We start from the raw sequence: 22,861 nt of genomic DNA, 5'->3' as shown, positions 1-22,861 counted from the left end.
GAGCAAAGATCAAGGTTAAATAAGAAAACAGCTGGACTTAATAACAAATGAATGAGGGGAACATTTTGTGTTATTGCATTATAATGAGTTACTGCATTATCTTTCAGTTGTTAAATTTCACTTTCTGTAGGCTATGCCTGTTGGCCCATTCACTCCTAACAAGCCTGTTTTCTTCTGTCAACGTTGTCGTGGCCGAGTGGTTAAGGCGATGGACTAGAAATCCATTAGGATCTTCCGGCGTAGGTTCAAATCCTGCCGACAACGAAAATGCATTTTTTTGACCCCTCCGGAGGTTGAAGTTTAGTCGTGTTTCTTATACCAATCGCATCCTCTCAGATCTCCGCAAGTACATAGGGATTAGTTGTCCATTTGGGATAGGACTGCAGGCCATCTATCCCACTTCACACCTTTACACACCTGGTTATCCAGCCTTCTAGCTCTATAGGCCACAGTAGCATAGGTTACAGGTTTGTAGTCAAGCCACAGATTTCAGGTGAGATCCCATGATACACTCAACAATACAACAACACGATTCTCATGAATAACCATTAAGCCATTTGCTAAGATTTCCCCCATTTTGACATGTGGAAACCTGTTGTCACTCTTACCCTGACGGGAAGCTCCAGACACTTTTTTGGTCCTAACTGAGGCATTTTTAAATTCATGTCAAATTGGCCATATTCTGAAGACACTCTTAGGCTGCAGGGTAATCGAACTGGCCACATCTAAAGTCAAGCCACAGGTAACAGGTGAGAAACCTTGTTAAACCCTAAAAGAAAAATAAAAAACTTGATTGCATTGAAAATAACCATTAAGTCATTCAGGTCGCAGACTCCCCTATAGGCATGGTTTGAAACCCCCTCCTGACAACTTTTTAGCGCCTGCATGTCATGCACCTTTGTAAAATCCAGTTGAAAAATAAATGACTTAAGGTAACGTAAATGACACCTAGTTAATATGAGTAGTGAATAACTATCGTATTTGTAATATTCTGCAAAAACAGCTAGTTGATGAGAGGCTGAAAGAGAATTGCAAGAATCGCGCAATTTCACAGGCGGGCCCCAAACAGGCAAATAACAAAAATAATCTAGGAACGCAGAACTCGTCGGTCGTTGTCAGTGGATTGTATTGGCGGGAAGAACAAAAATATAGTCTGCAGGGTAATCAAAGTCGCCGCATCTAATGTCAAATCACAGGTGAGCTGCCTTGTTAAACCCTGAAAATAAATAATAACACGATTGCGTTGAAATGACTCATTAAGCCATTTGTAAGGATTTCCCCCATGTGGACCTGTTGTCACTCTTACCCTGATGGTTGCTGATATTTCCAGACACTTTTTCAGTCTTATCTGAGGAATTTTATCATTTATATCAGAATGGCCATATTCTGATGCCAGTTTAGCGCTCATTCAATGACGATTTACTACTCTTTCCCATTGAAGGCCATATTGAGGTTAAATCAATGACTGGACTTTTTAATTTATAAAAACAAATGACTATTGAAAGTGCAAGTCAGTATCGTGCATAGTTGTTCTGGTCTCTGTGGTGATTTTAGAGCGTTGTTCATATTTCTACTTTTACCGCATACACTTTAACCCGATACCCAGTTACTGTGCTGTAGTCAGGATGGCCGAGCGGTCTAAGGCACTGCGTTCAGGTCGCAGTCTCCCATGGAGGCGTGGGTTCAATCCCACTTCTGACAGTTTTTTAGTGCCTCTCAGGAGTCATGCTGCTCAGCAGTAATAGTAAGAATGATGAAATAACAACTTCACACAGTGAAATAACAATTCATAATAAACACTCTCAAATGCAGACCTTCTGGAGCTGAGCAAAGATCAAGGTTAAATAAGAAAACAGCTGGACTTAATAACAAATGAATGAGGGGAACATTTTGTGTTATTGCGTAATAATGAGTTACTGCATTATCTTTCAGTTGTTAAATTTCACTTTCTGTAGGCTATGCCTGTTGGCCCATTCACTCCTAACAAGCTTGTTTTCTTCTGTCAACGTTGTCGTGGCCGAGTGGTTAAGGCGATGGACTAGAAATCCATTAGGATCTTCCTGCGCAGGTTCAAATCCTGCCGACAACGAAAATGCATTTTTTTGACCCCTCCGGAGGTTGAAGTTTAGTCGTGTTTCTTATACCAATCGCATCCTCTCAGATCTCTGCAAGTACATAGGGATTAGTTGTCCATTTGGGATAGGACTGCAGGCCATCTGTCCCACTTCACACCTTTACACACCTGGTTATCCAGCCTTCTAGCTCTATAGGCCACAGTAGCATAGGTTACAGGTTTGTAGTCAAGCCACAGATTTCAGGTGAGATCCCATGATACACTCAACAATACAACAACACGATTCTCATGAATAACCATTAAGCCATTTGCTAAGATTTCCCCCATTTTGACATGTGGAAACCTGTTGTCACTCTTACCCTGACGGGAAGCTCCAGACACTTTTTTGGTCCTATCTGAGGCATTTTTAAATTCATGTCAAATTGGCCATATTCTGAAGACACTCTTATAGTCTGCAGGGTAATCGAACTGGCCACATCTAAAGTCAAGCCACAGGTAACAGGTGAGAAACCTTGTTAAACCCCAAAAGAAAAATAAAAAACTCAATTGCATTGAAAATAACCATTAAGTCATTCAGGTCGCAGACTCCCCTATAGGCATGGTTTGAAACCCCCTCCTGACAACTTTTTAGCGCCTGCATGTCATGCACCTTTGTAAAATCCAGTTGAAAAATAAATGACTTAAGGTAACGTAAATGACACCTAGTTAATATGAGTAGTGAATAACTATCGTATTTGTAATATTCTGTAAAAACAGCTAGTTGATGAGAGGCTGAAAGAGAATTGCAAGAATCGCGCAATTTCACAGGCGGGCCCCAAACAGGCAAATAACAAAAATAATCTAGGAACGCAGAACTCGTCGGTCGTTGTCAGTGGATTGTATTGGCGGGAAGAACAAAAATATCGTCTGCAGGGTAATCAAAGTCGCCGCATCTAATGTCAAATCACAGGTGAGCTGCCTTGTTAAACCCTGAAAATAAATAATAACACGATTGCGTTGAAATGACTCATTAAGCCATTTGTAAGGATTTCCCCCATGTGGACCTGTTGTCACTCTTACCCTGATGGTTGCTGATATTTCCAGACACTTTTTCAGTCTTATCTGAGGAATTTTATCATTTATATCAGAATGGCCATATTCTGATGCCAGTTTAGCGCTCATTCAATGACGATTTACTACTCTTTCCCATTGAAGGCCATATTGAGGTTAAATCAATGACTGGACTTTTTAATTTATAAAAACAAATGACTATTGAAAGTGCAAGTCAGTATCGTGCATAGTTGTTCTGGTCTCTGTGGTGATTTTAGAGCGTTGTTCATATTTCTACTTTTACCGCATACACTTTAACCCGATACCCAGTTACTGTGCTGTAGTCAGGATGGCCGAGCGGTCTAAGGCGCTGCGTTCAGGTCGCAGTCTCCCATGGAGGCGTGGGTTCAAATCCCACTTCTGACAGTTTTTTAGTGCCTCTCAGGAGTCATGCTGCTCAGCAGTAATAATAAGAATGATGAAATAACAACTTCACACAGTGAAATAACAATTCATAATAAACACTCTCAAATGCAGACCTTCTGGAGCTGAGCAAAGATCAAGGTTAAATAAGAAAACAGCTGGACTTAATAACAAATGAATGAGGGGAACATTTTGTGTTATTGCGTAATAATGAGTTACTGCATTATCTTTCAGTTGTTAAATTTCACTTTCTGTAGGCTATGCCTGTTGGCCCATTCACTCCTAACAAGCTTGTTTTCTTCTGTCAACGTTGTCGTGGCCGAGTGGTTAAGGCGATGGACTAGAAATCCATTAGGATCTTCCTGCGCAGGTTCAAATCCTGCCGACAACGAAAATGCATTTTTTTGACCCCTCCGGAGGTTGAAGTTTAGTCGTGTTTCTTATACCAATCGCATCCTCTCAGATCTCCGCAAGTACATAGGGATTAGTTGTCCATTTGGGATAGGACTGCAGGCCATCTGTCCCACTTCACACCTTTACACACCTGGTTATCCAGCCTTCTAGCTCTATAGGCCACAGTAGCATAGGTTACAGGTTTGTAGTCAAGCCACAGATTTCAGGTGAGATCCCATGATACACTCAACAATACAACAACACGATTCTCATGAATAACCATTAAGCCATTTGCTAAGATTTCCCCCATTTTGACATGTGGAAACCTGTTGTCACTCTTACCCTGACGGGAAGCTCCAGACACTTTTTTGGTCCTATCTGAGGCATTTTTAAATTCATGTCAAATTGGCCATATTCTGAAGACACTCTTATAGTCTGCAGGGTAATCGAACTGGCCACATCTAAAGTCAAGCCACAGGTAACAGGTGAGAAACCTTGTTAAACCCTAAAAGAAAAATAAAAAACTCAATTGCATTGAAAATAACCATTAAGTCATTCAGGTCGCAGACTCCCCTATAGGCATGGTTTGAAACCCCCTCCTGACAACTTTTTAGCGCCTGCATGTCATGCACCTTTGTAAAATCCAGTTGAAAAATAAATGACTTAAGGTAACGTAAATGACACCTAGTTAATATGAGTAGTGAATAACTATCGTATTTGTAATATTCTGTAAAAACAGCTAGTTGATGAGAGGCTGAAAGAGAATTGCAAGAATCGCGCAATTTCACAGGCGGGCCCCAAACAGGCAAATAACAAAAATAATCTAGGAACGCAGAACTCGTCGGTCGTTGTCAGTGGATTGTATTGGCGGGAAGAACAAAAATATCGTCTGCAGGGTAATCAAAGTCGCCGCATCTAATGTCAAATCACAGGTGAGCTGCCTTGTTAAACCCTGAAAATAAATAATAACACGATTGCGTTGAAATGACTCATTAAGCCATTTGTAAGGATTTCCCCCATGTGGACCTGTTGTCACTCTTACCCTGATGGTTGCTGATATTTCCAGACACTTTTTCAGTCTTATCTGAGGAATTTTATCATTTATATCAGAATGGCCATATTCTGATGCCAGTTTAGCGCTCATTCAATGACGATTTACTACTCTTTCCCATTGAAGGCCATATTGAGGTTAAATCAATGACTGGACTTTTTAATTTATAAAAACAAATGACTATTGAAAGTGCAAGTCAGTATCGTGCATAGTTGTTCTGGTCTCTGTGGTGATTTTAGAGCGTTGTTCATATTTCTACTTTTACCGCATACACTTTAACCCGATACCCAGTTACTGTGCTGTAGTCAGGATGGCCGAGCGGTCTAAGGCGCTGCGTTCAGTTCGCAGTCTCCCATGGAGGCGTGGGTTCAAATCCCACTTCTGACAGTTTTTTAGTGCCTCTCAGGAGTCATGCTGCTCAGCAGTAATAATAAGAATGATGAAATAACAACTTCACACAGTGAAATAACAATTCATAATAAACACTCTCAAATGCAGACCTTCTGGAGCTGAGCAAAGATCAAGGTTAAATAAGAAAACAGCTGGACTTAATAACAAATGAATGAGGGGAACATTTTGTGTTATTGCATTATAATGAGTTACTGCATTATCTTTCAGTTGTTAAATTTCACTTTCTGTAGGCTATGCCTGTTGGCCCATTCACTCCTAACAAGCTTGTTTTCTTCTGTCAATGTTGTCGTGGCCGAGTGGTTAAGGCAATGGACTAGAAAACCATTAGGATCTTCCTGCGCAGGTTCAAATCCTGCCGACAACGAAAATGCATTTTTTTGACCCCTCCGGAGGTTGAAGTTTAGTCGTGTTTCTTATACCAATCGCATCCTCTCAGATCTCCGCAAGTACATAGGGATTAGTTGTCCATTTGGGATAGGACTGCAGGCCATCTGTCCCACTTCACACCTTTACACACCTGGTTATCCAGCCTTCTAGCTCTATAGGCCACAGTAGCATAGGTTACAGGTTTGTAGTCAAGCCACAGATTTCAGGTGAGATCCCATGATACACTCAACAATACAACAACACGATTCTCATGAAAACCATTAAGCCATTTGCTAAGATTTCCCCCATTTTGACATGTGGAAACCTGTTGTCACTCTTACCCTGACGGGAAGCTCCAGACACTTTTTTGGTCCTAACTGAGGCATTTTTAAATTCATGTCAAATTGGCCATATTCTGAAGACACTCTTAGGCTGCAGGGTAATCGAACTGGCCACATCTAAAGTCAAGCCACAGGTAACTGGTGAGAAACCTTGTTAAACCCTAAAAGAAAAAGAAAAAACTTGATTGCATTGAAAATAACCATTAAGTCATTCAGGTCGCAGACTCCCCTATAGGCATGGTTTGAAACCCCCTCCTGACAACTTTTTAGCGCCTGCATGTCATGCACCTTTGTAAAATCCAGTTGAAAAATAAATGACTTAAGGTAACGTAAATGACACCTAGTTAATATGAGTAGTGAATAACTATCGTATTTGTAATATTCTGCAAAAACATCTAGTTGATGAGAGGCTGAAAGAGAATTGCAAGAATCGCGCAATTTCACAGGCGGGCCCCAAACAGGCAAATAACAAAAATAATCTCGGAACGCAGAACTCGTCGGTCGTTGTCAGTGGATTGTATTGGCGGGAAGAACAAAAATATCGTCTGCAGGGTAATCAAAGTCGCCGCATCTAATGTCAAATCACAGGTGAGCTGCCTTGTTAAACCCTGAAAATAAATAATAACACGATTGCGTTGAAATGACTCATTAAGCCATTTGTAAGGATTTCCCCCATGTGGACCTGTTGTCACTCTTACCCTGATGGTTGCTGATATTTCCAGACACTTTTTCAGTCTTATCTGAGGAATTTTATCATTTATATCAGAATGGCCATATTCTGATGCCAGTTTAGCGCTCATTCAATGACGATTTACTACTCTTTCCCATTGAAGGCCATATTGAGGTTAAATCAATGACTGGACTTTTTAATTTATAAAAACAAATGACTATTGAAAGTTCAAGTCAGTATCGTGCATAGTTGTTCTGGTCTCTGTGGTGATTTTAGAGCGTTGTTCATATTTCTACTTTTACCGCATACACTTTAACCCGATACCCAGTTACTGTGCTGTAGTCAGGATGGCCGAGCGGTCTAAGGCGCTGCGTTCAGGTCGCAGTCTCCCATGGAGGCGTGGATTGAAATCCCACTTCTGACAGTTTTTTAGTGCCTCTCAGGAGTCATGCTGCTCAGCAGTAATAATAAGAATGATGAAATAACAACTTCACACAGTGAAATAACAATTCATAATAAACACTCTCAAATGCAGACCTTCTGGAGCTGAGCAAAGATCAAGGTTAAATAAGAAAACAGCTGGACTTAATAACAAATGAATGAGGGGAACATTTTGTGTTATTGCATTATAATGAGTTACTGCATTATCTTTCAGTTGTTAAATTTCACTTTCTGTAGGCTATGCCTGTTGGCCCATTCACTCCTAACAAGCTTGTTTTCTTCTGTCAATGTTGTCGTGGCCGAGTGGTTAAGGCAATGGACTAGAAAACCATTAGGATCTTCCTGCGCAGGTTCAAATCCTGCCGACAACGAAAATGCATTTTTTTGACCCCTCCGGAGGTTGAAGTTTAGTCGTGTTTCTTATACCAATCGCATCCTCTCAGATCTCCGCAAGTACATAGGGATTAGTTGTCCATTTGGGATAGGACTGCAGGCCATCTGTCCCACTTCACACCTTTACACACCTGGTTATCCAGCCTTCTAGCTCTATAGGCCACAGTAGCATAGGTTACAGGTTTGTAGTCAAGCCACAGATTTCAGGTGAGATCCCATGATACACTCAACAATACAACAACACGATTCTCATGAAAACCATTAAGCCATTTGCTAAGATTTCCCCCATTTTGACATGTGGAAACCTGTTGTCACTCTTACCCTGACGGGAAGCTCCAGACACTTTTTTGGTCCTAACTGAGGCATTTTTAAATTCATGTCAAATTGGCCATATTCTGAAGACACTCTTAGGCTGCAGGGTAATCGAACTGGCCACATCTAAAGTCAAGCCACAGGTAACAGGTGAGAAACCTTGTTAAACCCTAAAAGAAAAAGAAAAAACTTGATTGCATTGAAAATAACCATTAAGTCATTCAGGTCGCAGACTCCCCTATAGGCATGGTTTGAAACCCCCTCCTGACAACTTTTTAGCGCCTGCATGTCATGCACCTTTGTAAAATCCAGTTGAAAAATAAATGACTTAAGGTAACGTAAATGACACCTAGTTAATATGAGTAGTGAATAACTATCGTATTTGTAATATTCTGCAAAAACATCTAGTTGATGAGAGGCTGAAAGAGAATTGCAAGAATCGCGCAATTTCACAGGCGGGCCCCAAACAGGCAAATAACAAAAATAATCTCAGAACGCAGAACTCGTCGGTCGTTGTCAGTGGATTGTATTGGCGGGAAGAACAAAAATATCGTCTGCAGGGTAATCAAAGTCGCCGCATCTAATGTCAAATCACAGGTGAGCTGCCTTGTTAAACCCTGAAAATAAATAATAACACGATTGCGTTGAAATGACTCATTAAGCCATTTGTAAGGATTTCCCCCATGTGGACCTGTTGTCACTCTTACCCTGATGGTTGCTGATATTTCCAGACACTTTTTCAGTCTTATCTGAGGAATTTTATCATTTATATCAGAATGGCCATATTCTGATGCCAGTTTAGCGCTCATTCAATGACGATTTACTACTCTTTCCCATTGAAGGCCATATTGAGGTTAAATCAATGACTGGACTTTTTAATTTATAAAAACAAATGACTATTGAAAGTGCAAGTCAGTATCGTGCATAGTTGTTCTGGTCTCTGTGGTGATTTTAGAGCGTTGTTCATATTTCTACTTTTACGGCATACACTTTAACCCGATACCCAGTTACTGTGCTGTAGTCAGGATGGCCGAGCGGTCTAAGGCGCTGCATTCAGGTCGCAGTCTCCCATGGAGGCGTGGGTTCTGACAGTTTTTTAGTGCCTCTCAGGAGTCATGCTGCTCAGCAGTAATAATAAGAATGATGAAATAACAACTTCACACAGTGAAATAACAATTCATAATAAACACTCTCAAATGCAGACCTTCTGGAGCTGAGCAAAGATCAAGGTTAAATAAGAAAACAGCTGGACTTAATAACAAATGAATGAGGGGAACATTTTGTGTTATTGCATTATAATGAGTTACTGCATTATCTTTCAGTTGTTAAATTTCACTTTCTGTAGGCTATGCCTTTACACACCTGGTTATCCAGCCTTCTAGCTCTATAGGCCACAGTAGCATAGGTTACAGGTTTGTAGTCAAGCCACAGATTTCAGGTGAGATCCCATGATACACTCAACAATACAACAACACGATTCTCATGAAAACCATGAAGCCATTTGCTAAGATTTCCCCCATTTTGACATGTGGAAACCTGTTGTCACTCTTACCCTGACGGGAAGCTCCAGACACTTTTTTGGTCCTAACTGAGGCATTTTTAAATTCATGTCAAATTGGCCATATTCTGAAGACACTCTTAGGCTGCAGGGTAATCGAACTGGCCACATCTAAAGTCAAGCCACAGGTAACAGGTGAGAAACCTTGTTAAACCCTAAAAGAAAAAGAAAAAACTTGATTGCATTGAAAATAACCATTAAGTCATTCAGGTCGCAGACTCCCCTATAGGCATGGTTTGAAACCCCCTCCTGACAACTTTTTAGCGCCTGCATGTCATGCACCTTTGTAAAATCCAGTTGAAAAATAAATGACTTAAGGTAACGTAAATGACACCTAGTTAATATGAGTAGTGAATAACTATCGTATTTGTAATATTCTGCAAAAACAGCTAGTTGATGAGAGGCTGAAAGAGAATTGCAAGAATCGCGCAATTTCACAGGCGGGCCCCAAACAGGCAAATAACAAAAATAATCTTGGAACGCAGAACTCGTCGGTCGTTGTCAGTGGATTGTATTGGCGGGAAGAACAAAAATATCGTCTGCAGGGTAATCAAAGTCGCCGCATCTAATGTCAAGTCACAGGTGAGCTGCCTTGTTAAACCCTAAAAATAAATAATAACACGATTGCGTTGAAATGACTCATTAAGCCATTTGTAAGGATTTCCCCCATGTGGACCTGTTGTCACTCTTACCCTGATGGTTGCTGATATTTCCAGACACTTTTTCAGTCTTATCTGAGGAATTTTATCATTTATATCAGAATGGCCATATTCTGATGCCAGTTTAGCGCTCATTCAATGACGATTTACTACTCTTTCCCATTGAAGGCCATATTGAGGTTAAATCAATGACTGGACTTTTTAATTTATAAAAACAAATGACTATTGAAAGTGCAAGTCAGTATCGTGCATAGTTGTTCTGGTCTCTGTGGTGATTTTAGAGCGTTGTTCATATTTCTACTTTTACCGCATACACTTTAACCCGATACCCAGTTACTGTGCTGTAGTCAGGATGGCCGAGCGGTCTAAGGCGCTGCGTTCAGGTCGCAGTCTCCTATGGAGGCGTGGGTTCAAATCCCACTTCTGACAGTTTTTTAGTGCCTCTCAGGAGTCATGCTGCTCAGCAGTAATAATAAGAATGATGAAATAACAACTTCACACAGTGAAATAACAATTCATAATAAACACTCTCAAATGCAGACCTTCTGGAGCTGAGCAAAGATCAAGGTTAAATAAGAAAACAGCTGGACTTAATAACAAATGAATGAGGGGAACATTTTGTGTTATTGCATTGTAATGAGTTACTGCATTATCTTTCAGTTGTTAAATTTCACTTTCTGTAGGCTATGCCTGTTGGCCCATACACTCCTAACAAGCCTGTTTTCTTCTGTCGACGTTGTCGTGGCCGAGTGGTTAAGGCGATGGACTAGAAATGCATTAGGATCTTCCAGCGCAGGTTCAAATCCTGCCGACAATGAAAATGCATTTTTTTGACCCCTCCGGAGGTTGAAGTTTAGTCGTGTTTCTTATACCAATCGCATCCTCTCAGATCTCCGCAAGTACATAGGGATTAGTTGTCCATTTGGGATAGGACTGCAGGCCATCTATCCCACTTCACACCTTTACACACCTGGTTATCCAGCTTTCTAGCTCTATAGGCCACAGTAGCATAGGTTACAGGTTTGTAGTCAAGCCACAGATTTCAGGTGAGATCCCATGATACACTCAACAATACAACAACACGATTCTCATGAATAACCATGAAGCCATTTGCTAAGATTTCCCCCATTTTGACATGTGGAAACCTGTTGTCACTCTTACCCTGACGGGAAGCTCCAGACACTTTTTTGGTCCTATCTGATGCATTTTTAAATTCATGTCAAATTGGCCATATTCTGAAGACACTCTTAGGCTGCAGGGTAATCGAACTGGCCACATCTAAAGTCAAGCCACAGGTAACAGGTGAGAAACCTTGTTAAACCCTAAAAGAAAAAGAAAAACTTGATTGCATTGAAAATAACCATTAAGTCATTCAGGTCGCAGACTCCCCTATAGGCATGGTTTGAAACCCCCTCCTGACAATTTTTTAGCGCCTGCATGTCATGCACCTTTGTAAAATCCAGTTGAAAAATAAATGACTTAAGGTAACGTAAATGACACCTAGTTAATATGAGTAGTGAATAACTATCGTATTTTTAATATTCTGCAAAAACAGCTAGTTGATGAGAGGCTGAAAGAGAATTGCAAGAATCGCGCAATTTCACAGGCGGGCCCCAAACAGGCAAATAACAAAAATAATCTCGGAACGCAGAACTCGTCGGTCGTTGTCAGTGGATTGTATTGGCGGGAAGAACAAAAATATCGTCTGCAGGGTAATCAAAGTCGCCGCATCTAATGTCAAGTCACAGGTGAGCTGCCTTGTTAAACCCTAAAAATAAATAATAACACGATTGCGTTGAAATGACTCATTAAGCCATTTGTAAGGATTTCCCCCATGTGGACCTGTTGTCACTCTTACCCTGATGGTTGCTGATATTTCCAGACACTTTTTCAGTCTTATCTGAGGAATTTTATCATTTATATCAGAATGGCCATATTCTGATGCCAGTTTAGCGCTCATTCAATGACGATTTACTACTCTTTCCCATTGAAGGCCATATTGAGGTTAAATCAATGACTGGACTTTTTAATTTATAAAAACAAATGACTATTGAAAGTGCAAGTCAGTATCGTGCATATTTGTTCTGGTCTCTGTGGTGATTTTAGAGCGTATATTTCTACTTTTACCGCATACACTTTAACCCGATACCCAGTTACTGTGCTGTAGTCAGGATGGCCGAGCGGTCTAAGGCGCTGCGTTCAGGTCGCAGTCTCCCATGGAGGCGTGGGTTCAAATCCCACTTCTCACAGTTTTTTAGTGCCTCTCAGGAGTCATGCTGTTCAGCAGTAATAATAAGAATGATGAAATAACAACTTCACACAGTGAAATAACAATTCATAATAAACACTCTCAAATGCAGACCTTCTGGAGCTGAGCAAAGATCAAGGTTGAATTAGAAAACAGCTGGACTTAATAACAAATGAATGAGGGGAACATTTTGTGTTATTGCATTATAATGAGTTACTGCATTATCTTTCAGTTGTTAAATTTCACTTTCTGTAGGCTATGCCTGTTGGCCCATTCACTCCTAACAAGCTTGTTTTCTTCTGTCAATGTTGTCGTGGCCGAGTGGTTAAGGCGATGGACTAGAAATCCATTAGGATCTTCCTGCGCAGGTTCAAATCCTGCCGACAACGAAAATGTATTTTTTTGACCCCTCCGGAGGTTGAAGTTTAGTCGTGTTTCTTATACCAATCGCATCCTCTCAGATCTCCGCAAGTACATAGGGATTAGTTGTCCATTTGGGATAGGACTGCAGGCCATCTATCCCACTTCACACCTTTACACACCTGGTTATCCAGCTTTCTAGCTCTATAGGCCACAGTAGCATAGGTTACAGGTTTGTAGTCAAGCCACAGATTTCAGGTGAGATCCCATGATACACTCAACAATACAACAACACGATTCTCATGAATAACCATGAAGCCATTTGCTAAGATTTCCCCCATTTTGACATGTGGAAACCTGTTGTCACTCTTACCCTGACGGGAAGCTCCAGACACTTTTTTGGTCCTATCTGAGGCATTTTTAAATTCATGTCAAATTGGCCATATTCTGAAGACACTCTTAGGCTGCAGGGTAATCGAACTGGCCACATCTAAAGTCAAGCCACAGGTAACAGGTGAGAAACCTTGTTAAACCCTAAAAGAAAAAGAAAAACTTGATTGCATTGAAAATAACCATTAAGTCATTCAGGTCGCAGACTCCCCTATAGGCATGGTTTGAAACCCCCTCCTGACAATTTTTTAGCGCCTGCATGTCATGCACCTTTGTAAAATCCAGTTGAAAAATAAATGACTTAAGGTAACGTAAATGACACCTAGTTAATATGAGTAGTGAATAACTATCGTATTTTTAATATTCTGCAAAAACAGCTAGTTGATGAGAGGCTGAAAGAGAATTGCAAGAATCGCGCAATTTCACAGGCGGGCCCCAAACAGGCAAATAACAAAAATAATCTCGGAACGCAGAACTCGTCGGTCGTTGTCAGTGGATTGTATTGGCGGGAAGAACAAAAATATCGTCTGCAGGGTAATCAAAGTCGCCGCATCTAATGTCAAGTCACAGGTGAGCTGCCTTGTTAAACCCTAAAAATAAATAATAACACGATTGCGTTGAAATGACTCATTAAGCCATTTGTAAGGATTTCCCCCATGTGGACCTGTTGTCACTCTTACCCTGATGGTTGCTGATATTTCCAGACACTTTTTCAGTCTTATCTGAGGAATTGTATCATTTATATCAGAATGGCCATATTCTGATGCCAGTTTAGCGCTCATTCAATGACGATTTACTACTCTTTCCCATTGAAGGCCATATTGAGGTTAAATCAATGACTGGACTTTTTAATTTATAAAAACAAATGACTATTGAAAGTGCAAGTCAGTATCGTGCATATTTGTTCTGGTCTCTGTGGTGATTTTAGAGCGTTGTTCATATTTCTACTTTTACCGCATACACTTTAACCCGATACCCAGTTACTGTGCTGTAGTCAGGATGGCCGAGCGGTCTAAGGCGCTGCGTTCAGGTCGCAGTCTCCCATGGAGGCGTGGGTTCAAATCCCACTTCTCACAGTTTTTTAGTGCCTCTCAGGAGTCATGCTGTTCAGCAGTAATAATAAGAATGATGAAATAACAACTTCACACAGTGAAATAACAATTCATAATAAACACTCTCAAATGCAGACCTTCTGGAGCTGAGCAAAGATCAAGGTTAAATTAGAAAACAGCTGGACTTAATAACAAATGAATGAGGGGAACATTTTGTGTTATTGCATTATAATGAGTTACTGCATTATCTTTCAGTTGTTAAATTTCACTTTCTGTAGGCTATGACTGTTGGCCCATTCACTCCTAACAAGCTTGTTTTCTTCTGTCAACGTTGTCGTGGCCGAGTGGTTAAGGCGATGGACTAGAAATCCATTAGGATCTTCCTGCGCAGGTTCAAATCCTGCCGACAACGAAAATGTATTTTTTTGACCCCTCCGGAGGTTGAAGTTTAGTCGTGTTTCTTATACCAATCGCATCCTCTCAGATCTCCGCAAGTACATAGGGATTAGTTGTCCATTTGGGATAGGACTGCAGGCCATCTATCCCACTTCACACCTTTACACACCTGGTTATCCAGCCTTCTAGCTCTATAGGCCACAGTAGCATAGGTTACAGGTTTGTAGTCAAGCCACAGATTTCAGGTGAGATCCCATGATACACTCAACAATACAACAACACGATTCTCATGAATAACCATGAAGCCATTTGCTAAGATTTCCCCCATTTTGACATGTGGAAACCTGTTGTCACTCTTACCCTGACGGGAAGCTCCAGACACTTTTTTGGTCCTATCTGAGGCATTTTTAAATTCATGTCAAATTGGCCATATTCTGAAGACACTCTTAGGCTGCAGGGTAATCGAACTGGCCACATCTAAAGTCAAGCCACAGGTAACAGGTGAGAAACCTTGTTAAACCCTAAAAGAAAAAGAAAAACTTGATTGCATTGAAAATAACCATTAAGTCATTCAGGTCGCAGACTCCCCTATAGGCATGGTTTGAAACCCCCTCCTGACAATTTTTTAGCGCCTGCATGTCATGCACCTTTGTAAAATCCAGTTGAAAAATAAATGACTTAAGGTAACGTAAATGACACCTAGTTAATATGAGTAGTGAATAACTATCGTATTTTTAATATTCTGCAAAAACAGCTAGTTGATGAGAGGCTGAAAGAGAATTGCAAGAATCGCGCAATTTCACAGGCGGGCCCCAAACAGGCAAATAACAAAAATAATCTCGGAACGCAGAACTCGTCGGTCGTTGTCAGTGGATTGTATTGGCGGGAAGAACAAAAATATCGTCTGCAGGGTAATCAAAGTCGCCGCATCTAATGTCAAGTCACAGGTGAGCTGCCTTGTTAAACCCTAAAAATAAATAATAACACGATTGCGTTGAAATGACTCATTAAGCCATTTGTAAGGATTTCCCCCATGTGGACCTGTGTTGTCACTCTTACCCTGATGGTTGCTGATATTTCCAGACACTTTTTCAGTCTTATCTGAGGAATTGTATCATTTATATCAGAATGGCCATATTCTGATGCCAGTTTAGCGCTCATTCAATGACGATTTACTACTCTTTCCCATTGAAGGCCATATTGAGGTTAAATCAATGACTGGACTTTTTAATTTATAAAAACAAATGACTATTGAAAGTGCAAGTCAGTATCGTGCATATTTGTTCTGGTCTCTGTGGTGATTTTAGAGCGTTGTTCATATTTCTACTTTTACCGCATACACTTTAACCCGATACCCAGTTACTGTGCTGTAGTCAGGATGGCCGAGCGGTCTAAGGCGCTGCGTTCAGGTCGCAGTCTCCCATGGAGGCGTGGGTTCAAATCCCACTTCTCACAGTTTTTTAGTGCCTCTCAGGAGTCATGCTGTTCAGCAGTAATAATAAGAATGATGAAATAACAACTTCACACAGTGAAATAACAATTCATAATAAACACTCTCAAATGCAGACCTTCTGGAGCTGAGCAAAGATCAAGGTTAAATTAGAAAACAGCTGGACTTAATAACAAATGAATGAGGGGAACATTTTGTGTTATTGCATTATAATGAGTTACTGCATTATCTTTCAGTTGTTAAATTTCACTTTCTGTAGGCTATGACTGTTGGCCCATTCACTCCTAACAAGCTTGTTTTCTTCTGTCAACGTTGTCGTGGCCGAGTGGTTAAGGCGATGGACTAGAAATCCATTAGGATCTTCCTGCGCAGGTTCAAATCCTGCCGACAACGAAAATGTATTTTTTTGACCCCTCCGGAGGTTGAAGTTTAGTCGTGTTTCTTATACCAATCGCATCCTCTCAGATCTCCGCAAGTACATAGGGATTAGTTGTCCATTTGGGATAGGACTGCAGGCCATCTATCCCACTTCACACCTTTACACACCTGGTTATCCAGCCTTCTAGCTCTATAGGCCACAGTAGCATAGGTTACAGGTTTGTAGTCAAGCCACAGATTTCAGGTGAGATCCCATGATACACTCAACAATACAACAACACGATTCTCATGAATAACCATGAAGCCATTTGCTAAGATTTCCCCCATTTTGACATGTGGAAACCTGTTGTCACTCTTACCCTGACGGGAAGCTCCAGACACTTTTTTGGTCCTAACTGAGGCATTTTTAAATTCATGTCAAATTGGCCATATTCTGAAGACACTCTTAGGCTGCAGGGTAATCGAACTGGCCACATCTAAAGTCAAGCCACAGGTAACAGGTGAGAAACCTTGTTAAACCCTAAAAGAAAAAGAAAAAACTTGATTGCATTGAAAATAACCATTAAGTCATTCAGGTCGCAGACTCCCCTATAGGCATGGTTTGAAACCCCCTCCTGACAACTTTTTAGCGCCTGCATGTCATGCACCTTTGTAAAATCCAGTTGAAAAATAAATGACTTAAGGTAACGTAAATGACACCTAGTTAATATGAGTAGTGAATAACTATCGTATTTTTAATATTCTGCAAAAACAGCTAGTTGATGAGAGGCTGAAAGAGAATTGCAAGAATCGCGCAATTTCACAGGCGGGCCCCAAACAGGCAAATAACAAAAATAATCTAGGAACGCAGAACTCGTCGGTCGTTGTCAGTGGATTGTATTGGCGGGAAGAACAAAAATATCGTCTGCAGGGTAATCAAAGTCGCCGCATCTAATGTCAAATCACAGGTGAGCTGCCTTGTTAAACCCTGAAAATAAATAATAACACGATTGCGTTGAAATGACTCATTAAGCCATTTGTAAGGATTTCCCCCATGTGGACCTGTTGTCACTCTTACCCTGATGGTTGCTGATATTTCCAGACACTTTTTCAGTCTTATCTGAGGAATTTTATCATTTATATCAGAATGGCCATATTCTGATGCCAGTTTAGCGCTCATTCAATGACGATTTACTACTCGTTCCCATTGAAGGCCATATTGAGGTTAAATCAATGACTGGACTTTTTAATTTATAAAAACAAATGACTATTGAAAGTGCAAGTCAGTATCGTGCATAGTTGTTCTGGTCTCTGTGGTGATTTTAGAGCGTTGTTCATATTTCTACTTTTACCGCATACACTTTAACCCGATACCCAGTTACTGTGCTGTAGTCAGGATGGCCGAGCGGTCTAAGGCGCTGCGTTCAGTTCGCAGTCTCCCATGGAGGCGTGGGTTCAAATCCCACTTCTGACAGTTTTTTAGTGCCTCTCAGGAGTCATGCTGCTCAGCAGTAATAATAAGAATGATGAAATAACAACTTCACACAGTGAAATAACAATTCATAATAAACACTCTCAAATGCAGACCTTCTGGAGCTGAGCAAAGATCAAGGTTAAATAAGAAAACAGCTGGACTTAATAACAAATGAATGAGGGGAACATTTTGCGTTATTGCATTATAATGAGTTACTGCATTATCTTTCAGTTGTTAAATTTCACTTTCTGTAGGCTATGCCTGTTGGCCCATTCACTCCTAACAAGCTTGTTTTCTTCTGTCAGCGTTGTCGTGGCCGAGTGGTTAAGGCGATGGACTAGAAATCCATTAGGATCTTCCTGCGCAGGTTCAAATCCTGCCGACAACGAAAATGCATTTTTTTGACCCCTCCGGAGGTTGAAGTTTAGTCGTGTTTCTTATACCAATCGCATCCTCTCAGATCTCCGCAAGTACATAGGGATTAGATGTCCATTTGGGATAGGACTGCAGGCCATCTGTCCCACTTCACACCTTTACACACCTGGTTATCCAGCCTTCTAGCTCTATAGGCCACAGTAGCATAGGTTACAGGTTTGTAGTCAAGCCACAGATTTCAGGTGAGATCCCATGATACACTCAACAATACAACAACACGATTCTCATGAATAACCATGAAGCCATTTGCTAAGATTTCCCCCATTTTGACATGTGGAAACCTGTTGTCACTCTTACCCTGACGGGAAGCTCCAGACACTTTTTTGGTCCTATCTGAGGCATTTTTAAAATCATGTCAAATTGGCCATATTCTGAAGACACTCTTAGGCTGCAGGGTAATCGAACTGGCCACATCTAAAGTCAAGCCACAGGTAACAGGTGAGAAACCTTGTTAAACCCTAAAAGAAAAAGAAAAAACTTGATTGCATTGAAAATAACCATTAAGTCATTCAGGTCGCAGACTCCCCTATAGGCATGGTTTGAAACCCCCTCCTGACAATTTTTTAGCGCCTGCATGTCATGCACCTTTGTAAAATCCAGTTGAAAAATAAATGACTTAAGGTAACGTAAATGACACCTAGTTAATATGAGTAGTGAATAACTATCGTATTTTTAATATTCTGCAAAAACAGCTAGTTGATGAGAGGCTGAAAGAGAATTGCAAGAATCGCGCAATTTCACAGGTGGGCCCCAAACAGGCAAATAACAAAAATAATCTCGGAACGCAGAACTCGTCGGTCGTTGTCAGTGGATTGTATTGGCGGGAAGAACAAAAATATTGTCTGCAGGGTAATCAAAGTCGCCGCATCTAATGTCAAGACACAGGTGAGCTGCCTTGTTAAACCCTAAAAATAAATAATAACACGATTGCGTTGAAATGACCCATTAAGCCATTTGTAAGGATTTCCCCCATTTGGACCTGTTGTCACTCTTACCCTGATGGTTGCTGATATTTCCAGACACTTTTTCAGTCTTATCTGAGGAATTTTATCATTTATATCAGAATGGCCATATTCTGATGCCAGTTTAGCGCTCATTCAATGACGATTTACTACTCTTTCCCATTGAAGGCCATATTGAGGTTAAATCAATGACTGGACTTTTTAATTTATAAAAACAAATGACTATTGAAAGTGCAAGTCAGTATCGTGCATAGTTGTTCTGGTCTCTGTGGTGATTTTAGAGCGTTGTTCATATTTCTACTTTTACCGCATACACTTTAACCCGATACCCAGTGACTGTGCTGTAGTCAGGATGGCCGAGCGGTCTAAGGCGCTGCGTTCAGGTCGCAGTCTCCCATGGAGGCGTGGGTTCAAATCCCACTTCTGACAGTTTTTTAGTGCCTCTCAGGAGTCATGCTGCTCAGCAGTAATAATAAGAATGATGAAATAACAACTTCACACAGTGAAATAACAATTCATAATAAACACTCTCAAATGCAGACCTACTGGAGCTGAGCAAAGATCAAGGTTAAATAAGAAAACAGCTGGACTTAATAACAAATGAATGAGGGGAACATTTTGTGTTATTGCATTATAATGAGTTACTGCATTATCTTTCAGTTGTTAAATTTCACTTTCTGTAGGCTATGCCTGTTGGCCCATTCACTCCTAACAAGCCTGTTTCCTTCTGTCAATGTTGTCGTGGCCGAGTGGTTAAGGTGATGGACTAGAAATCCATTAGGATCTTCCTGTGTAGGTTCAAATCCTGCCTACAAAGAAAATGCATTTTTTTGACCCCTCCGGAGGTTGAGGTTTAGTCGTGTTTCTTATACCAATCGCATCCTCTCAGATCTCCGCAAGTACATAGGGATTAGTTGTCCATTTGGGGTAGGACTGCAGGCCATCTATCCCACTTCACACCTTTACACACCTGGTTATCCAGCCTTCTAGCTCTATAGGCCACAGTTGCATAGGTTACAGGTTTGTAGTCAAGCCACAGATTTCAGGTGAGATCCCATGATACACTCAACAATACAACAACACGATTCTCATGAATAACCATTAAGCCATTTGCTAAGATTACCCCATTTTGACATGTGGAAACCTGTTGTCACTCTTACCCTGACGGGAAGCTCCAGACACTTTTTTGGTCCTATCTGAGGCATTTTTAAATTCATGTCAAATTGGCCATATTCTGAAGACACTCTTATAGTCTGCAGGGTAATCGAACTGGCCACATCTAAAGTCAAGCCACAGGTAACAGGTGAGAAACCTTGTTAAACCCTAAAAGAAAAAGAAAAAACTTGATTGCATTGAAAATAACCATTAAGTCATTCAGGTCGCAGCTCCCCTATAGACATGGTTTGAAACCCCCTCCTGACAACTTTTTAGCGCCTGCATGTCATGCACCTTTGTAAAATCCAGTTGAAAAATAAATGACTTAAGGTAAAGTAAATGACACCTAGTTAATATGAGTAGTGAATAACTATCGTATTTTTAATATTCTGCAAAAACAGCTAGTTGATGAGAGGCTGAAAGAGAATTGCAAGAATCGCGCAATTTCACAGGCGGGCCCCAAACAGGCAAATAACAAAAATAATCTCGGAACACAGAACTCGTCGGTCGTTGTCAGTGGATTGTATTGGCGGGAAGAACAAAAATATCGTCTGCAGGGTAATCGAAGTCGCCGCATCTAATGTCAAGTCACAGGTGAGCTGCCTTGTTAAACCCTAAAAATAAATAATAACACGATTGCGTTGAAATGACCCATTAAGCCATTTGTAAGGATTTCCCCCATGTGGACCTGTTGTCACTCTTACCCTGATGGTTGCTGATATTTCCAGACACTTTTTCAGTCTTATCTGAGGAATTTTATCATTTATATCAGAATGGCCATATTCTGATGCCAGTTTAGCGCTCATTCAATGGCGATTTACTACTCTTTCCCATTGAAGGCCATATTGAGGTTAAATCAATGACTGGACTTTTTAATTTATAAAAACAAATGACTATTGAAAGTGCAAGTCAGTATCGTGCATAGTTGTTCTGGTCTCTGTGGGAATTTTAGAGCGTTGTTCATATTTCTACTTTTACCGCATACACTTTAACCCGATACCCAGTTACTGTGCTGTAGTCAGGATGGCCGAGCGGTCTAAGGCGCTGCGTTCAGGTCGCAGTCTCCCATGGAGGCGTGGGTTCAAAACCCACTTCTGACAGTTTTTTAGTGCCTCTCAGGAGTCATGCTGCTCAGCAGTAATAATAAGAATGATGAAATAACAACTTCACACAGTGAAATAACAATTCATAATAAACACTCTCAAATGCAGACCTACTGGAGCTGAGCAAAGATCAAGGTTAAATAAGAAAACAGCTGGACTTAATAACAAATGAATGAGGGGAACATTTTGTGTTATTGCATTATAATGAGTTACTGCATTATCTTTCAGTTGTTAAATTTCACTTTCTGTAGGCTATGCCTGTTGGCCCATTCACTCCTAACAAGACTGTTTTCTTCTGTCAACGTTGTCGTGGCCGAGTGGTTAAGGCGATGGACTAGAAATCCATTAGGATCTTCCTGTGTAGGTTCAAATCCTGCCTACAAAGAAAATGCATTTTTTTGACCCCTCCGGAGGTTGAGGTTTAGTCGTGTTTCTTATACCAATCGCATCCTCTCAGATCTCCGCAAGTACATAGGGATTAGTTGTCCATTTGGGGTAGGACTGCAGGCCATCTATCCCACTTCACACCTTTACACACCTGGTTATCCAGCCTTCTAGCTCTATAGGCCACAGTTGCATAGGTTACAGGTTTGTAGTCAAGCCACAGATTTCAGGTGAGATCCCATGATACACTCAACAATACAACAACACGATTCTCATGAATAACCATTAAGCCATTTGCTAAGATTACCCCATTTTGACATGTGGAAACCTGTTGTCACTCTTACCCTGACGGGAAGCTCCAGACACTTTTTTGGTCCTATCTGAGGCATTTTTAAATTCATGTCAAATTGGCCATATTCTGAAGACACTCTTATAGTCTGCAGGGTAATCGAACTGGCCACATCTAAAGTCAAGCCACAGGTAACAGGTGAGAAACCTTGTTAAACCCTAAAAGAAAAAGAAAAACTCGATTGCATTGAAAATAACCATTAAGTCATTCAGGTCGCAGACTCCCCTATAGGCATGGTTTGAAACCCCCTCCTGACAACTTTTTAGCGCCTGCATGTCATGCACCTTTGTAAAATCCAGTTGAAAAATAAATGACTTAAGGTAACGTAAATGACACCTAGTTAATATGAGTAGTGAATAACTATCGTATTTTTAATATTCTGCAAAAACAGCTAGTTGATGAGAGGCTGAAAGAGAATTGCAAGAATCGTGCAATTTCACAGGCGGGCCCCAAACAGGCAAATAACAAAAATAACCTCGGAACGCAGAACTCGTCGGTTGTTGTCAGTGGATTGTATTGGCGGGAAGAACAAAAATATCGTCTGCAGGGTAATCGAAGTCGCCGCATCTAATGTCAAGTCACAGGTCAGCTGCCTTGTTAAACCCTAAAAATAAATAATAACACG

At 40.8% G+C, this 22,861-nt stretch overlaps 10 non-coding genes across 10 annotated transcripts; all 10 read left to right on the top strand.

The window, feature by feature from the left end:
• Nucleotides 1-182: 182 nt before the first annotated feature.
• trnas-aga lies at nucleotides 183-264 on the top strand. The gene has a single exon. It is a non-coding gene; the product is annotated as a tRNA-Ser (tRNA).
• Nucleotides 265-2,007: 1,743 nt separating this feature from the next.
• On the top strand, nucleotides 2,008-2,089 carry trnas-aga. Its single transcript has one exon. It is a non-coding gene; the product is annotated as a tRNA-Ser (tRNA).
• Nucleotides 2,090-3,446: 1,357 nt separating this feature from the next.
• trnal-cag lies at nucleotides 3,447-3,529 on the top strand. The gene has a single exon. It is a non-coding gene; the product is annotated as a tRNA-Leu (tRNA).
• Nucleotides 3,530-3,835: 306 nt separating this feature from the next.
• Nucleotides 3,836-3,917, top strand: trnas-aga. Its single transcript has one exon. It is a non-coding gene; the product is annotated as a tRNA-Ser (tRNA).
• Nucleotides 3,918-10,467: 6,550 nt separating this feature from the next.
• Nucleotides 10,468-10,550, top strand: trnal-cag. The gene has a single exon. It is a non-coding gene; the product is annotated as a tRNA-Leu (tRNA).
• A 2,126-nt stretch (nucleotides 10,551-12,676) lies between these two features.
• On the top strand, nucleotides 12,677-12,758 carry trnas-aga. Its single transcript has one exon. It is a non-coding gene; the product is annotated as a tRNA-Ser (tRNA).
• Nucleotides 12,759-14,501: 1,743 nt separating this feature from the next.
• On the top strand, nucleotides 14,502-14,583 carry trnas-aga. Its single transcript has one exon. It is a non-coding gene; the product is annotated as a tRNA-Ser (tRNA).
• A 1,745-nt stretch (nucleotides 14,584-16,328) lies between these two features.
• On the top strand, nucleotides 16,329-16,410 carry trnas-aga. The gene has a single exon. It is a non-coding gene; the product is annotated as a tRNA-Ser (tRNA).
• Nucleotides 16,411-18,154: 1,744 nt separating this feature from the next.
• trnas-aga lies at nucleotides 18,155-18,236 on the top strand. Its single transcript has one exon. It is a non-coding gene; the product is annotated as a tRNA-Ser (tRNA).
• Nucleotides 18,237-19,591: 1,355 nt separating this feature from the next.
• On the top strand, nucleotides 19,592-19,674 carry trnal-cag. The gene has a single exon. It is a non-coding gene; the product is annotated as a tRNA-Leu (tRNA).
• The last annotated feature ends 3,187 nt before the right edge of the window (nucleotides 19,675-22,861 follow it).

Source organism: Oncorhynchus mykiss, unplaced genomic scaffold, assembly GCF_013265735.2.
Source record: "Oncorhynchus mykiss isolate Arlee unplaced genomic scaffold, USDA_OmykA_1.1 un_scaffold_404, whole genome shotgun sequence".
Lineage (NCBI taxonomy): Eukaryota > Metazoa > Chordata > Actinopteri > Salmoniformes > Salmonidae > Oncorhynchus > Oncorhynchus mykiss.
Note: the sequence above shows the minus strand (reverse complement) of the source record. Positions and strands in the feature narration are given on the sequence as shown.